Raw genomic sequence first — 19,198 nt, forward strand, 5'->3', positions numbered from 1 at the left:
AGTACAGCTGACGATGCTACAACCCTGTCGAAGTGGTTTGTGTGTGTCCAGGCCAATGAGCATTGTGAGTGTGCCGCTGTGACCACACATGCATCACCCCCCTTCCATCTACCAAATACACAGCGGATGCCAAACATCATGAAGGAAGACATGACAGGGCACCACAATGTGCCCGTGCACACGCTGGCACAGCCAATCCCGTCACTGTCCCATGAACCTTGTGCCACTGCAGACACCCACCCTCAATTGAAACACTGCCTCAAAAGGCACGAGAAGCGTGTAAATGAGACGACATGTATTTACTACTTCCGTACAGTGTAGTCACTCTGCCATGTGTGGACAGCACTGCACCGTGACATGCACACAAACAAATGTTACCCGCAGGGCACAGTAAACATGCAAGTTAATGTGTAGGCCCATATCCAGTTAGTGACATACATCGTGATGCCCAAAACATGCCTCCATACACTGCATGGTACATATGCATGAATGAATGATGACACAAGAATGCACAGCAGCAGATGAGGACATGATGCCACAAACACTGACATGTTCCCCCATCTACATCCCATGTAGGTGATGCGGGATATGCACTCACGCCATGGATGATGACACCTGTACAGAGACCAAGGAACAGGCATGAAGAGGCATACAATAGGGCACATATCCGCACACGTGGAATGATTGAGAGGACATTTGGACTGCTGAAGGCCCGTTTCCGCTGTCTGAGCAGATCTGGCGGATCACTGCTGTACAGCCCAGTGAAGACGGGTAAAATCACGCTCGTCTGTGCCATGCTGTACAATATATGCCTGCGCAGGAACATCCCAATGCCACCAGACGCAGATGAGGAAGATGGGGATGGGGATGGGGATGGAGATGGGGATGGGGATGGAGATGGGGATGGGGATGGAGATGGGGATGGCACCGCCTCCCCCTGGGGGTCCACATGATGGCCAGAGAGCACGGGATGCCCTGATTCGCATTTACTTTTGAGTCACAGCACATTCACAGAAATGCACGAACACGGTGACGACAATGAATTAATAGTTGCACTGCAAAATAAATGATCAATGTCCACACATGTATGTCTTGATTGTAAATGGTGATGTATTGATGTAATAACAACAGGGAAGGAGGTGCATTGGTTCGGGAAGATGTACACCCGGGGCCACCCACGACCCAAACGTGCCCATCCCCACCCAGTACCCATTGTTCAAACCCCAAAACTACCTACCCCACCACCCAAACGTGCCCACCCCCACCCAGGACCCATTGTTCAAACCCCCAAAACTACCTACCCCACCACCCAAACGTGCCCACCCCTCTCACACCCTTGTAGTCCACATGTGTCCTGCACTGCCCCACACACATGCCATCACTTCCGTGTGCGCTTCTGTGCCTGTGCAACCTTGCCTGAGGGACACGTTAGCCTACTCGAGCGCCTCCTTGGACTGGCAGTAGTGGAGCTGGATGGGGTGGTTGTGTTTGATTGCGCAGAATCTGGGATTGAGGGCAATATATTCACACAGTTGCCCAGTACTTATCTCATGACCGGGAGGCTTGAGAGCCGTCCCGGACGCAACAATCACTGTGTTCGCTGTCCACTCGTGGTCACTGCAACTGCATCCGAACTCCCTCATTAAGCGTTCTGACGCCGTTCCATCTTCCAAGTCCTGACACGCCCGTCTCCTACTTCACCTGCTGTTGAACCAAAATAAGCCACACCTGCCTAATACCGCTTGCCCATTTATTGCTTTTGCTAATTGTTCCCAGCTGTTCCAACGGGCGCTTTTGCTACACCCTTCCCAAGTGCTGCTGGGAGTTGTAGTTTTTACTCCAGCTTTCCATTTTCTATGTGTTTTTACACACAGTTTTCTTGCTCCAGCCCTTAATCCTAACACACTTGTATGCCAAAACCGGAAAAATATAACTTTTCACCATAAGAATGGAAAAATGATGCCCAACTGTTGACATAGGTGGAGGATGAATAACGGCTAGCACACATAACAACATTAAAAAAAAAACATTGCTGTGTTTCAGAAATAATGGCACAGTGCAGATAGGGAAGAATGCTTGATGCAAACGCATCATGGACATACCAGGCATGAAAGTAGGCATAGCAGTACTAATGAACCACTATTGGACCTGTGGTTCACAAGCTTATATGCAGCTCTCACCAAATTGGAGTGGCATCCACTCACAAGCAGTATTTCATGCACCAGCACTAGTGGTGCCCCAGGGTGATGTGGTACAGATAGTAGATTACCCTATGGCGAAAAGTAAAAAGACTGCTATGACCTCTCCATGTGCCAGATTCATGGACGCGTTTTATAATGGCACAATCCCATAGGAAAATGTTCCATGAATTAGGCCCCATGTATTTTGGCAATGCATAAAAGTACTGAGGCCAATGAGCTAATGACTGGCCAATCACATTATGTTCCTCTTATCGACGAGTGTAGTGAAATGCCAACCAATAGTACATTAGATGGAAATGTATAATTTGTAGAAGGTTGAACCTAGGAGGAGTTATTAGTTGTAGAAGAACCAATCACAAAAGGGTTACCTATAGATAACTATACATTCTATACTCTACCAACGAGCCACTGCTGAACATCATTACTCACACATTTTAATATCAATGCCAATGGGGCTTCTACCGTGCACTGTTGACACTTGCATTGTCTATTAGCACTCTGGCGAGTCTGCAATTGAAGGAGTGTTGGGGTGATCTGTAAGAAGGATTGAGAGGGAGAAGAGCAAGATAGCGTTGATGTGCTGTTGGCAGCTTCAGTTCGGAGAAACCGGTCACTGAATGGGGCATTTTTGTTTGGTAGCTTCCATGTGGTGTTGAGGCATGATTGTGTATGGTTTGTTTTTATGTCGAGTGAATTGAAGTGCGTGTGATTAGTGGTGTGAGAGAGGTATGGTTGTGTTTAGTTCAGAGACTGAGGGTGCGTATGTAGAATGGTGAGTTTTCAGTACAGATAGTTAGTGGCAATACCCAGGAATTAATCCAAGTGCGATGCATTTCCTGCCCCCAAAGGTCTATCTAAGTGCGATGCATTTCCCTCCCAAACAATACGTCTCATGGAGCATACCCCAGCACAATACAGATCTTACATAATGCCTGTCTTAGGGCACAGTAGGGAGCATAAGGCTTTGGCATACTATTAGAACCTGTGCAGAATGTGGCTAACCTAAACATACAGGCTAAGTATAAAATATGGCTAATTTGCACAATTCGGCAACATGCAAGATAAGGCCAACCTTGTTTCCTTACCCCATGCAGGTGACTCAGGATACCTGCTACTTCCATGGCTGATGACCCCTCTGAGGGATCCCCAGACGCAGGAGGAAATGGAATACAACAGGGCACATGTGAGCACCAAGGTGACCACCAACAATTGAGCAGAACTTCGGGCTCATGAAGGGACATTTCAGATGCCTACACTGATCTGGGGGTGCGCTCATGTACAGGCCAGAGCAGGTGAGGCCTGTGTAATGTTGGATAATATCTGCATCAGACGTAATATACCCCTGCCCGCAGATATGGACATTCCTCTGCCAGAGACTGATGATAATGATGTGCAGTGCCAGCTGGGCCTATGAACGTGCACATGGATGCCAGGGATGGGCGCATGGCCCATTCAGAACTCATTGATAACTTCTTCTGAGTACCCCTTTCACTCTGCGATTCTCTTGCACCTTACTGCATATGATGTGCACACACAATAAATACTTGCACTAAAATAAGGTGTGTCCACTCATTGCTTCAAGTGACCACTGTGTATTGAAATATGAAAGGCAAAATCAAACATTCTGTTACCCTTCCCCAAACATCCCCTCCCCTGCCCACACACCTCCCTCCCAGCAGACCCCCTCCCCACACTCCCCATCCCCACACACCTCCATCCCCAGTCCCCCATTGCCTGCTCAACACCCCCAATTCCAGAACACCCCCTCCTCCTCCCTACACACCCCATCCCGAAACCCCCTCCCCAAACACCCCCGTCCCCACTCCTCTCCACACACACCCCTGTCTCCACACCCACCTCCCCCTCCCCAAACACCCCACAGTCCCTAAGTGAACCAAAGTGTCACACCAACAGTCATCTTCGCTGCCTCTTTGTCACAGGGCTCATGTCTGGCGCGGGTGTGTAGGAAATCCACTGGGAGCAGTGCCTTGGACTGCCTTGTGAGCTGCCATGATGTTGAATGGTGGGTCAGACCCCTCTGCCCCCAAGTGCTCTATGGTGACTTGCAGGGTGTGCAAGAGGGACTCCGCCATGGAGGAGATTCCCACATTCCCCTCATGGACCCTTTGTACAAACACAAGCAGGGCAGCAGTGGTGCAGCCTTTTGACTGTGCACTCCTGTGGCTGTTGGCTTGTATGGACTTAAGCAGCAGCTACAGCTCATTGAGCTGCTGCTGGACAAGTGCCGTCATCGCCCTGTGCTGGTCCTCCATTGCACAGAGCCGCACATCCATGTCCCGGACGTTGGGCATGGGTGCAGGAGGGGGATCTGTGATTTCTTCCCGAGCTGAACGATAGATAGGGGTCGTGGTCATCCTTCTCCTCCTCTTTCTCCTCCTCCTCCTCTGTGCTGTACCTGCCATGATATGGCAGTGGCTGGTGTGGCAATGGTGTTGTGTAAGGCAAAGGAGGGATGGAAGGGCCAGTGACAACTGGTATGGTGTTGCCAGCAGGAGGTGATGGTGGTGCTCGTTGGACAGCTTTCACAGCAGGATGTGGTGGTGGTGCTGGTTGCGCAGCTATCACAGCAGGAGGTGATGGTGGTGCTGGTTGTGTAGCCGTCACAGCAGGAGGTGGTGGCAGTGCTGGTTGCGCAGCTGTCTCAGAAGGATATGGTGGTGGTAATGGTTAAACAGCTGGCACAGAGGGAGGTGGTGGTGCTTTCCCTGCAGGAGGTGGTGCTGCCATCATATCTGCACATGCTCCTCCTGATGATGGTGCAGCTATGTCACTGTCAGAGAATGTAAAAGGGCAAGGGTGGGCACCACTCTTATAGCAACAACAATGATCTTGTGAATAAATACTTCTAGGCATCCCTCAGAACCCTGATAATACTCAAACAGGAGGATAACCAAAGAATAACTTTCTGATGGATAAATAACCTCAACTGGGGATGCAGTAATGCAATAAAAACGACAGCAAATTAAAGCATTTTAAATGTTGAACTCAAAAATCATGACTGAAACAAAATTCATTTACATCCGTTAATCGGTGTAATCCTTGTAAAATTCATTAGAGAGTAAAAGAGACCATTGCCTAGGCATTTTGGACCAAGTGTTCCATCTTCAGGGCTGGCTCTGTCTCTCTAAACTTCAAACTTTCTCCAACTTCAAAAATATTAATGCTCTTAATGCAGGGTGGCCAGGCACACCCTGCGTGAAAATATGTCAGCGATCTTTGGTAAAAGTGATGGGAACCTGGGTGGCATGTGTTTGTATTCCAAAAATTGAGTTCTTTAATCTTAGAAGCCACATCCTGCGACTGGCGCGAATGTGCCTGATGGGGTGTGATGAGCATGCAGTTAGTCTTCTGGGAATCACATCTGGGGGCTTGTTTTACACTCATGCTACATTGTGGGTTTCCTGCTCTTGGCATGCTGTTTATTTGGTCTGTTTGCTCCGATGTGTGTTTCTACATGTGGGTGATAGGAGTGTGCATTGAATGTTGGTCTGCCAAGGTGGCTTCTTGCTGTGTGTGCAGTGGCCTACGATTCCTGCCCTTTTCTCCCTTGGCGCACATGGGTGCATGTCATGTGTCTGTGTGTGAGGCAGTGCATTTTGGCTATGGTGCTTGTGCATGGCTACATCTGGCTGCAACCCTTCGCATAGTTGTGTGTTTGGCCCTTTCGCTGTGGCTGACCTGTTCCTTTGCCCATTTTGTGTATCTCGGCCTTGGGATGCATGTATTTGGATTCACATTTTGCATCTACATGGGGCTTGTTGTACATAACATCATAGACTTGGGCCCCAGCTCTGACCTCTGCTGCCCAAACTCCCTCGATACCCTCGATGTGCAAGATGGAGCTGCACATCTCCTCCCAGGACATGAAGGTTGGGGGTGCCATGGTCCCTTCTCCTGTGGTGGCATATTCCCTCCTATGGGTTGCCAGGATGTTCCAGGCCCTCAGCCATAAGTCATGCAAGTGCTTGTGGCAGTCCCGTGGCATGCATTGGCCAGTCCCCACAGCTATGACCTTGTCGGCCAACTCTTGCCAGATGGCCATTTTCTTCCTCTCGCTGGTCCTGCGAATACCAGCCCAGAAGAGGGTCTCTGCATTGCCAACCACATTGTCCACAAGGGCAGTCAGCTCCAGCTCTGTAAACCTTGGCTTACGAAGCTGAAACTTTGGGACTCTAGATTTCCCACTTTCTGTCAAGTCTGCAGTCTCCGATTGGGTGGATGGCAGGAAGTGGGGGATTTAAAGTGGATTGGGATTTTAAAATGGCCGCCGGTGAGCTTCCGTTCCTGTGATGATGCTATTTCTGGTGCCGGTAATTCCAGTGCTGGGAATTCTGGTGTTGGAAATACTGGCACCTGTAATTCCAGCAGTTTGAGTGCCTGTATCCGTGTTTCCAGCAATTTTGTGTTAATACTGGTATTTCTGGCATACTGGTACAACCATGTCCAGCAGAGGGTTATGGCACACCCACAGACCTATTATGTGCCGGTAATTCTGGCGGTCGGCCTGCTGGAAACGGTACTACCGGCATGCCGGAATTACCAGCGTTTTTCCAGGAAATATGTAATGAGGGCCAATGCTACCAAAACAAAACAAACGTATTTTTATTCTGCCATCAGCGGGGTCGGGGGGGGGGGGGGAGATATAGCCTGAAAAGGCTAACATCTATTAATCTACAGGGGTATAAATATCTACACTAACAACAAACATCCTAAAAGGGACAAACATCCCAATGCTATTAACAACATGTTCATGCTATTTAAATACATTATTAAATATCTAGTAAATACCATTTTTACAATACAGAAATGTGGAGAATAATCCAAGAGCAAAGTTTGGATGATTTTCAAAACAACAAAATTGTTGTTTTCAACAACAGAGCTTGAAAAACAGCATAGCTTCAACCTGATGACACACATTTCTCACATGTCTAATTCATTATGCTCACCACACTTACACAACAGAAACAGACAGAACAGTTAAATAAATTGCCAATGAATGATATAAAAAGGCTATTACATTTTTTAAAAAACATATGAGCCTAACCAATACTTTTTTGTGATGCCATATGTCAGTATCGGCAGTGTGGCTATGAAAGGTTCCACAGGAAGAGTAAATATTACGAGGCAGTTAACTTTATTACATTCAACAAATCTTCACAAGACTTTCAAAAACAAATAATCTGGGAAGGCAAAATTGTATTGGGTACCCAACACACATGTTTTCCAAGGACAAAATGTTGCTCTCGCCTACAGCCTATTCCACTGAATAGACCTTCACCGAACCTCTGTACGGACCTTGTGTCGGGTCTGACGCACAGTTCTTTTGTGGTTTCGAGTAAATACATCCAGCACTTTTAAAACAATAAAAAATGCCCTAATGAGGAACACTCAAATTTCCTATATCTCTATTTGCCAGGCACAATCCGCTGACCTACATTGCTATTTTTAGCTAATAAATTGGCTGTGGGAGGGCAGGGTGTGCGGACACAGAAAGGGAACACAGATTAGCAACAGAAAGCGACCAAATCTGCCTCTTTGCATCAGTGACATCACTGTTTTGGGGGCCACCTTTTTGGCCCACAGGGTTTTTGAAGGGTCTGGACAGATCCTGAGTTCAATATATCTTAGAAAAGGGCATTGTGGAGTCCTTTTGTGGTCTGCCTACTGTAGCCCCTGTTTACCATCCCATGTACATGCAAGGACGTACACCTCACATCACGAACCAGGGACAGTCCCCATGGAAACCCGCTCCTCCATTCCCCAGTCTGCTAGCTAGGGAGGGGCATGGCACCTGCAAAATAAAATCACTATTAACAGGAGATGGGCCACACCCTGTGTTTCTTGATCACTAATAGACATCAGAGTGAATTTTATCGGGATCCCAACGGGGACCTCTCTTTAATGAAACACTCATTCTTTTTTTCCCTTTTCCCTGGGATTTCTCTGACGTGTGCCCCAACTGACTGGGGAACCTGCTATGTCAACTCACAGTTCCTTGGAGGGGTCCTGAGGACCCTTATGGTGAGTTTGGCGCAACAGATCTCATGTCTAACCTCAGCTACCAACCACACGGAGTGTGAGTCCAGAGGGTGGCTTCTGTGTGTGGTGCCATCCTGCTAGGCAGCCTCAGTCAGGCCGCCACACCATCTTGCGATGCCAAGCCAGGGTAGCTCCGCTCTACCCCCTTCTTAAACAAATGGCAAATATCCTACCTCTACTCAACATTTACTCTGTTTAACCTACCCCTAACATTTGCCTAACTCTATTCTTCCCCTACTTCATATTATTTAAATAGATATATACACTAAATAGATATATACACACAACTACTCATACGTATATACTTTGACTTACACCCTATAGACAACGTAAAACACTATGTCAGAAAGTCACACTTTGTCACAATTGGGTGACTGCTGCAGTCACCCATGCTCAGTACCTTGAGGTCTGTCCTTGTAGCGCTGACTATGGGGGAGTGAGGGAGTGGGTCCAGGACTGCTCCTGATGACAAGCTTGTGATGGGGCCTGTCCCTGATGATGCTGTATAGGGCCTTGCCCATCTTCTTTGTTCAGGGTGGCACCATCTGTGACATGGGGCCACCCACTCTCACTGCATTTTCTTGTGCTCCTTTCATGTCGGTGTCCCCTTGTGTGAATGCGGGTCTGTCCATACTTCACTGCTGCACCTGTGGCTTGTCTTTGACTTTCAGGGTCCACCCCATTGACTGGGGTGCCCACCCACACTCACTGATGCTCCTGCCTTATTGATAACACTGTGTGGGCCCACCTGACATCACAGCTGCACTCAGACGGCATTTTGTGTTTGGCAGCGTTCCCATGGCAATAGGGGATGCTGCCGTCCTCACCACTGCACCCCACGGCCCAACAGATCTTCAGGTCCGCCTCAGCAATGCATCATTAGACGCAGGGCACAGGCCACTTGCCTTCCTCCGTGCTGCTCCGCTGGGCTGCCTGAGGCTTTCTTCACCCGGGTCGCTCAACAGAGCAGTCCGGGACTGCCTCTACCCCCTCTTCACCACAGTTGACTGTCGAGGCTAACCTAAAACTTGTATCTTCACTGCTTCCAGCTTCATTACTTCACCTACTGGCATATGCAGCCTGGGAGGACTTAATTTAAGGGCCTGCATCACTGGCTATGGGGCAGGCCTTTGGGGGCATGGCTGTGCAGCCCGCTCTGGGCCGCCCCCACACACGGTCTGGGCTGGCCTGTTCTGAGTGGGCCCAGGCAGCCCCTGACTCACTGTCTTGGCAACAAATGTCATTGGGCCTGCCCAGTATGGCCCCTGGGCGAACCGGCAGGCACCACAACCCGTGTCAGCCAAGCTGTCCTGGTATAGCAGCTCGGCACCCTGGACTCAGTCTCCAGAGGGCTCCCCACACACTGCCTGGCACCAAATATGGCTTTAGGCCCCAGAGGGGCACTCGAGGCAGCGACCCCCCACAGGTAAGGGCCTTACTCTCTTCTTTTCTCTCTTTTTAACTGTCCTTCTCCAACTGTCTCCTTGTTTCGAATCCTCTTTTGATTCTCTTCTCCCCTGCCCAGCCCATTCTTGGGAAGGGGAGTTCTTGTCTATCGTTCCTTTTTTTCCCCTTTCTTTTAACATGGTAGGCTGCATGGTTTCTCCCAAGACATACACACACAAACACATACAGAACACAAATAAATAAACACCCTACACATGTATTACACCTTTATTACCCTTATGTGTGCATCTTTCTTTCTATGGATTCCCTCAGAAGACAAAAATATAACTGCACTAGCCGGGCCCCGTGGATCCACTCGCTACACTACAACTAGTGTGGGTAATGGGAGGACCCTAAAGGAACATCACAAATACAAATAAACAACAGTTCTGCCACAGTAGCTGGCAAGGCACAAGATGATTACCCCATTGGTGGTCCTCCATATTAGCGTGGTTGATGGGGGTGTAATGGAGGTGCTGATTCAACGCCAGACAGGAGGGCGCACCTACCAATTGAGGGAATATGCGGAATGGGCTGGGACACCTTCTAGGGGGAAACAAGGTGACGTTGGTAACTGTAGTCTGCCATTGAATCAGGTCTGGGAAGGAATTAGGAGCTGGAGATACCGTGTATATGACATTGGCACAAGGACCGTGTGTGCACAAGTACGCGAAAGGGGAAATCCCAGGTAAACACACTCAGTGGGGATGCTACAGGTTGAGCATCACCCTGAAGACTCGCTTCGAAATCATGACCTGTGCACCTCAGTTTAGGGAGGGCTAAGGCTGAACTGAAGCTGCTTTCCTCCAGCAGACCATAGTCGCTGAGACAGCACTTGGTGATGTAATCAAGGTCTGTGAGACAGTTTCATGGGTGCTAATGGGAGCTGGGAAGTCGACCGGATGTAGAGGAACACTCAGACAGTCTAAATTGCCCTTTGGCCAGCGGTTACGGGAACAGGGAGTTTTTATCCTTGAAGAATCAATCAGACGGTAAGGTTTGGTGACCCTGAGAAGTAACCAGCCCTTGGAGTGTCCCTTGCATTGTTTGTGAAGGTTGCTATCTCGCAGGTGCCATATGAATGCCTACCTTCCCATTAGCTCAGGGTGTCTCGTGTTCCTTCTGCTGTGGTGCTGACCAATGGCAGATGAATAAAAGACCAGAGGTCAGCACAAAGTTTCTTCTACTAATTGCAAACTGTTTGTGGGAGGAGTGGGAAGCAATATGGCACCATATGGCGGGGAGATGAGCAGGGAGAGGGGCAGATATATTTGCTCCAATCATGTTCGACTAACGTAAGTCTACCTATAGGAGTATGACATATTTTAACCAAGAACCTCTGTGGGAACCACAAAGATGTGAAGTTTGAAGTGCAACTGTTTCCAAAACCATGAACATTGTATTAGCAGTATAAATATATTGTTTGGTGTGTGCCAGTTTGTCAGCTCTCATCAACCAGTTCTGTTCCTCTGCTCTGTTTGATTTGTGCTCGCCCAGCTGTAATAAACAGCGTTACTTCTTGCTGTGTGCTTGCTCCTTTTTGGATTACTTGTGGTAACTACTTATTACAAGCTTTTGGAGGACTCCTGATACATTTTTGGAGGCCCCAGCGAGATCCTCAGTTCTCTCAGTCAACTGAGGGTATTACAGCTGCCCTCCCTGGGGCATTGGGTCCACCGACTGCAGACCTGATCTGTGCACATCACCGATGAGGCCATGATATGATAGTTTGATATGATATGATAGTTTATTTATATAGACCCTATACACAATGTGTTTCAAAGCACTTCAAGGCAAGGCAGGCAACATGAGAAAATACAATGACATTCTTATAGGTCATGAACAGTAAGGATGTGAAATGAACTATCGTACTCCCCCTGGCGACATTTCAGATTGTTCAAGAGCTAAGGCATAGATAAGGGAGGGGGAGAGTGGGAAGGAAATGGAAACAGACAGGTGACTATCATACTCGGCCTGATGACATTTCTGGTAGAGCTGGAGAAAACAAAAGGCGAGGGAGAGGGGTGCAGAAAGGGAGGGGAGGAACAAAACAAGCGACTATAGTACTAGGCCTGATGAAATTTCAGATAGTGCTGGGGGAGAACAAGTAAGGGAATGGGGGAGGAGACATACAAGGTTGCTATCATACTAGGTCCGGGGAAAATTCTGATAGAGTAAGTGCATAGAAGAAATTAATGGGAGGAGGGGAGGAGATAGGAAAAGGGAGATAGGGAGAGGAGGAGAGAACAGAGAGTAAGCAGTCAAAACAAGTGGAGAAGCAAGAGGGGAGAGCGAATACAATTGCAGAAGTCAGTAGTAACACATAATGTTGCAAGCCTGGATACAATATGAAGATGGGAACAGCATGATTCAGGGCCACCATGAGAAAGGGTGACGTACCGTGAATCAATAAAGTCCATAAAAGTCAAATCCAGCATTGGCCAGAAGACAGTGATGGTGAAACCAGAATGTATCAGGACAGACTCTTGCAGAAGTAGGTTGGAGGGTGGCAGGGGGAGCAGGGTAGAGGATGCCAAGTTCAGGATGATCTTCCTGGTCCTGGGTGCCACCCATGCTCAGGGTGAGAGGTGAGTCTGCAAGTGAGGCTCGGTGCCGAGGGGACCAGAGGATCTCTAGGATGTGAGTGTAAAATGCAGGAAAATGCTGCATTGTGGGTGCATGCACTCAGCGGAGGAGGGACAGAATTTGATTGTGTAGGATGCACCTTCTAGGTGGGAGGACGATTGGCTGTGGTGGTATTAGATTTTAGCACGTACCGCTCTATAGGGAGTGGAGTGGGAGTGGGCATGCCTGCGTTAGAGCAGGAAGGGTGCGCAGTAAGAGGCAGATCCCATTAGATGGGAGTCGTGTAGCACTGACGATTGTATAGTTGTGTCATTTGGGGAAGACAAGTGTAATTTTATTGTTGTTTCGGGGTTATAGAGAAGGACGCGTGTGTGCTATGGAGTGTTGCTCGTATTGTCACATGGTGTTGACTCATGGTGGATGGATCAACACCAAGAGATAACGTGTGTATAATAGTGCACTTGCCATTTTAGCAGGAAGCAAGTGAAAGAAGAGGAGGGGACTCAGCACTCGCTTTTACTAATATAGGGAGAAGGCAATCCCACATTGAGGGCTGTTGGTTACTAACACGGAGGGAGTGGGCAAGCCTAAAGAGAAGGCCAGTGTGATGACTGAGAGTGCGTGGATGGGTCTGTGATGAGGGCCAGAGTGAACAAAGGGGGGGTGGCGAGTGCTGAGGAGTGAGTGTGGGTTTTCCAGGGAAAAGGGACAACAAAGAGAAGTGAGAAGGGTACCTGGGTAAATTGGGGCACGGAGGAAGGCAAGTCAGGGGGTTGGAGATAGCGGACTATCTAGATAGCCCCTGCAGTCACATGTGCGTAAAATTCCCCCTGTATTGCGATGACCTTTTAAAAATAACATTTTCAGTGGGTCTAGGAGACTGCAGGAAAGTGCTTCCATGTGTGGCCCAGAGAAGGAACGTTTGAATGTAAAATAATAGAAAACGTTTTCTCATTTTTGTTAACAAAATACAAGGGCTCCAAATTGAAAAGTAGGCAATATATGTTGGGGCTCTGGAAATGGTACGAAGAAACAAAAGGGGAACAAGTAAAGAAAGAGGGAGAGGGACAACGGAAGGGAGCATACCAAACTCTTTGCTCCCACCCAATGGTATCTACCCGACATTGCGGCCCACGGCGGGATATACAAACCCACAGCGGGAAAACGTAGGAGGGGACAAAGAGACAACAGAGGAAAAGAGGGACAGAGATGAACGAAGGGAGGAGGTACACAAAAGGGGGAGAGGAAATACTTAGCAGACATTGAAAAGAATACACAACATCAGGTGGATATATTATGTAATGAAGCAGAGAGGGTGATATTGAATCAGTCTCAAATTTGCAGTTATTAACACCAATTTAGTAAGTTGTCAGCATTTAACCCATTATGTCTCATCAATGGACAAGCCCAACTCCTGTTCTCACCTCTAGAAACACTTGTGTACAGGCACGTTATAAATGCCATATCATATCATATAGATTTTATGGGATTACGAGAGGGGGTATGAATTTGTATAATTTTATACAATCTGGAGGTTCCACAGCTAACCCCCTTAGGTAGCATGACGGCCAGGATAAATGGATGTGTTATTAGCTCATCCAGAAAGAAATGCCATTTATGTCGAAATGCAGCTCTCATCCTATGATATTGAAGAGCCCTAGAGGGTCCGTGGCCAAGTTTGGACAAGAAGTCAGCAAGCAATACGAACTTCCCATCCGGGAACTTATCTCCAAATGTTAATGGCACATGAGGGTCCCAAGAGACGGGCCATAAGTGGGAGCTATCCCACGAAAACACCATAAGGAGAAATACTGCTGTACGGGTAATCAATGCCAAGCCTCTAATATATTCTGGACCATGCATTTACAATAGTTCTAATTGGGTCAAAATGTTTTGAGTCCAAGTAGCGTTCAGTAAATAAGACTGAATGGAGACCATTGAGGGAAGCGGAATATCTCTCCACATGGAGGTGAGCAAGGTAATCAGAATCGGAGAACCAATGCCCCGCATATTGGGCCTAAGCAGACATATAGTAGAGCTCAAAGTCCGGTGCTGAGAGGCCACCACTATCATACTGTTCAGTCATTTTCACCCAACTCATTCTAACCGCCCCATTGTACCAGACAAATTAGGAAGTCATGGATTGTAATTAAGAGAAAAAGTCCCTGCCGGGCCATATTGGTAGATTGGTGAAAAGGTATAACGGTTTAGGCAAGACAATCATTTTTAACAATGATATTCGTCTATATATTTAAATTGGAAGGTTGTTCCAGATTTTAAGTTTGGCTTCCAGCTGATGCAGATATGGTTCGTAATTAGCGGCATGCAGTGATTGGTGCTCAATAGATACAACCACAACTAGATAACTCACAGAGGGAGGAGACCAGCGGAAGCCCATCAAGTTACTTAGCTACGTCGTGCGGGTGTAAGTATTATCAGCTCAGATTTGGTATTATTTATCCTCTAGCCAGAATATATGGAAAATTCAGGTACATCACTCATTATAGGGGCCAGATTAGCTTTGGGATACTGAATATATACAACACAGTGTTGTCGGCATACAAGGGGATCAATTGGGGAGATCCATTAATCCTAACCCCTTTATTCACATGTTTTAACTAAATTAGTGCAGCTAAAAATTCAATTGTAAGTGCAAATAATAAAGGGGAGAGGGGACAACCCTATCGAGTTCCCATGCACAAGGGGAACTTAGTTGAGAGGGTATGATTAGTCTGACCAGGGCAATGGGATCAGTGTAGAGGAGTTGAATATATCCCAAAAAGTGTGGACCAAACCCAAAACACTTAAGAACAGGAAACATGTATTGCCATGAAACTGTGTCAAACACTTTTGCGGCATCCAATGATGCTGCAACGACTCTGGCTTTGGGATCTAATTGAGCAATAATGGCGAACAGTCTACGTAGGTTCAAGGAGGTAGATCTAGTGGGTATAAATCCTGATTGATCGGATTGTAACAGGTGGGTCATAAATGGTAGTAAATGGTTTGGAATGACTTTAGCAAATATTTTTGCATCCAAATTAATTAAGGAGATCGGGCGATATGAGGAAACTTCATGAGTGGGCCTTTTGGGCTTGAGTAAAACAGACATGACTTCTTCTCGCAGTGATGGGGGAAGCGTCCCTAACGTAAGAGCCTCATTCCACACTGCAAGGAGTTTGGGGGCGAGGTCCAGTGAGCAAAAGTCCATACCCAAGCCATCCAGCCCAGGAGCTTTCCCAGAGGCTAGGTCTTTTATTGCAAGTGTGATCTTGTCAGTAGTCAAAGGGGCTTCCAGAACAATAGTCGACTCAGCGGGCAACAAAGGACGTGGGACCGCAGGTAAGTAGTTGGAAAGATCGCATTCAGAAACAGCGTCAATATTGGCATGCAATGAAAAATAGAACTCCACAAACACTCTGTTAATTGCAGTTTCACCCACACAAACCTCATAATTTTGGTCTTGGTCACAAACACTGGTGTCAACTTTTATCAATCTGGCTAGAGAATGTATTGGTCTTATCCCCCTCAACATATCTTCTCACCCAGCTAGGTTTAGTTACATACAGAATCCCACGCTCAGCAAGTTCATAAAATGTATCCAATTGTGTATGTATTTGAGACAGTGTTGACTCCCTGGGTGATAGAACGTAGCTATTTTCCAGTGCACGGAGTCGAGATTCCATCATCTCGAGATCATGGAGGATGGTTCAAAAGGAACCCTGAGTCTTAGATGTAATTTTACCACATAGCCAAACCTTCAAGGTCTCCCACACTACAGACAGAGAACCCACTGTGCCCTCGTTGCATTAAAAAAAGTCCATTAACTACACATGATTAGTCCACCACCATGGCGTCGCACAGAAAGGCTGGAGGCATTCTCCACAGCAAGGGACTCTTGTTAAATTTTGCCGGTTGAATAGCAAGGAGTACAGGAGAGTGATCCGAAATTGTGTGGGAAAAATAGAGCATTCAGTAGTAAATGGGATCCAGTTAGGTGTAACTAACCAAACGTCAATGCGTGATCCTGAGTTATGGACGGAGTAGTAGAAAGTAAATTCCTCTCCACGGGGTGTAATCCCTCCATATGTCTACTAGCGGTAGATATGGATTGAATTATGGTGTGAGCCGATCTGGTCAGGGTCCTGGGGTTTCTGGAAATTCCCGCCCCACAGTACAGAGGTTTTGTCTATGGGGGACATCAAGTCTACCATCTTAAGGTAAAAATCAGGGTTGTGAACCTTCGGACCATATGAATTGATAAGAAGAGTGGGGTGACAATAGATGTTGCCCCATACAACCACGTGTTTGCCGAGTGGGTCAACAATAGTTTTGGAAACCTGGAAAACCAACCTGTGATGAATGAGAATGATAACCCCCCTAGACTGTGAGGAATAATTGGTACACCATTTTTGGGGCCGCAGCTGTGGGCGAAAGACTCAACCACCCTAGTCAAAGCATAGGTCTTCTGCAACAGCAAAAGTTGTATTTTATGTCTCTTAGCATACAACTGTATTTTCCTAGACTTAATAGGATTATTTAACCCATGGACATTCCATGCAAATAACCTAATTGACTGATTACCACTACCCATCATTCACACCAAAGAGATCCATTTCCAGCGTGACCATGCAACAGCTGACTAAAAAATATACTCCAAGGGTGACCATCAAATTTTGTGTTTTCAACCATCTAACAACCCTACCCTCACCCTCACTGAACATCAAACTTGACAGTGTTCCTCCATAAACAAAAAAAAAACATAATTAAGCAGGGGGAGGTGCCCTGTGAATATCAACAAGGACATTGGAACTTTTCCTGGCATGCTTTGCATTCCTGTATGAGAAAGTTCCCAAGGTATAATCTTAAATCATAATGTTGAGACAAGAGTAACGCGTAAGTGTTTCATCTTAACAATGGTAGGGGTATAGGCAACCACGCTCAACAGAGAATAGCCACTCATAGCCAGGTAGCAGACTGCCAAGTCGGCTCAGTCAATCATTGGCCGGAGGCATCAGAATGGTTCACTCAATATAGGATGAAGCTTCTTCCGGATACTCGAAAAAATGTGATCTGCCTGCATGATGTATTCTCAGTTTGTCAGGGAAAATCCTGGCATATGGAATTTTCCTGTCGCATAGAGCACATTTGACTTGGTTGAAGTTTCGTTGGGCTGTTTGGACACCAGATGTGAAATCACTATAGATGTGAATTCTGGTTGAGTCAAACTGTAAGGTTCTCTTTCACGTGAGAGTCGGAGAATCAAGTCGCGGTAATTAAGCAAGTGGGCAATGATAGTGCGCGGAGGGGCTCCCGGTTTAGGGCATGGAACCAGAGAACGGTGCACCCTCTCCAGCAAGAATTGAGCAGAAAACCATGCCTTTAGAAACAAGGAGAGCAACATGTCCTCAATGAAAGATTCCATGGGGACATTTAGGGGCTTCTCCGTCATGCTCACCACCCTAATTTTGCTGCTGCACGACCGCAATTCTAGGTCATCACACTTCACATGAACTGCTTTAAGTTCTTTCTTAATATGTTCGATGTCTTTACCGTGTGTAGTAACAGTGCTTTTTAGGTCACATACACGATTCTCAGCCTGTGTGATGCAGCCACTTTCTTCCTCGAGTGTTTCTTTAGTGAGTCTACTGTAGATCCAATGTCATCAAGCGTAACATTTACTGATGCAAAAACAGCCTGCATCATACATATATAGGGATCCATGGCCGTGCCTGGAGAAGCGTTGGTGCCCGGAACCAGGTGCTGCGGTTCGGGTCGAGGCATGTTTGTAAAAGCATCCATGGGGCCCCTCTTACCCTCTTTGGCTCCTCTCAGGTCATATCTTGTAGGATCTTGCATGGCCTCTACAAAGGGCAAGCACTGGGCGAGGATATATAAGGAGCAATACAGGTGGGGTTTAGATATACTGCCTGCAAATGGGGCTAATATGAATCCCCAGCCCCAGCAGGGAACGTGGCTCCCAGAGTTATTAACAAATATTTGTTGATTTCAGGCTCGGTTACGGCAATATATGGCACGCCCAGTATGTTGCGTTTCCAGTAGTTCTGCGCAGTTATCTACATGCAATAACGAGACGGAAGAACCCACCACCACTCCGACACCGTAGAAACTGTCATCAGCCTGGGGCCGCATACTGCAATGGTGCTCTGATGGTTGAAGGAGGCTGACCGAGCATTGGAGCGGGCCGAGGTGCAGATGGGTATGCTATCGCTGAGACCCTCAAGTATACTGCTGCGGGGCAAGCGGATCCAGCGGGGGGCGCTCTGAGGTCGTAGACAAGCCCAGGTACGGACGCTTCACCGACTGATGTCCTAGGTGCAGCTCAGTGGCATCAGCAGCATGCAAGCGGCGTGGATGTAGGGCCCGCCCATGGACCGGCCAGGAAGGCTGCAAGAAGGATCAACACAGCTCTCACCATGAAAAAGGAGACATGTAATGCCCGGAGTATCTCCGCTAGTGCCCTATGTGTTCCAGAGACCAGTAGTGCAGATGTCTCATTTATTCAGGTCCTTAGAAAGCAGGATAATATCAAACAGGATATGTTTCTTAATCCAAATACCCCTCAATTGAAGTCAAACAAGTCAGCACTGAGTGCATCAGATAAGGACCAAAACAGAGAGAGCTTCAAAGAAAATCTCCTCCTGAACCCCCTGATTCCAGTAGACCAGGATGGCCCATATGTCCAGTGTGTTGTACAGTGTGAGGTAGGGGGGCAAAGAATCTCCTGTCTTCTAGACAAGGGGATCAGCAGATTAGCAATCTGTTCTGAATGTTTTCCTGTCATGCCTTTATCCTCAATGACTATCAATGCATTAGGCATATCTAATACTTCAATGATGCACACAGTCACTGAACAGTTTTCTGTCACCCTATGTAAGACACAT

Source organism: Ambystoma mexicanum, chromosome 14, assembly GCF_040938575.1.
Source record: "Ambystoma mexicanum isolate Mex_15411 chromosome 14, UKY_AmexF1_1, whole genome shotgun sequence".
NCBI lineage: Eukaryota > Metazoa > Chordata > Amphibia > Caudata > Ambystomatidae > Ambystoma > Ambystoma mexicanum.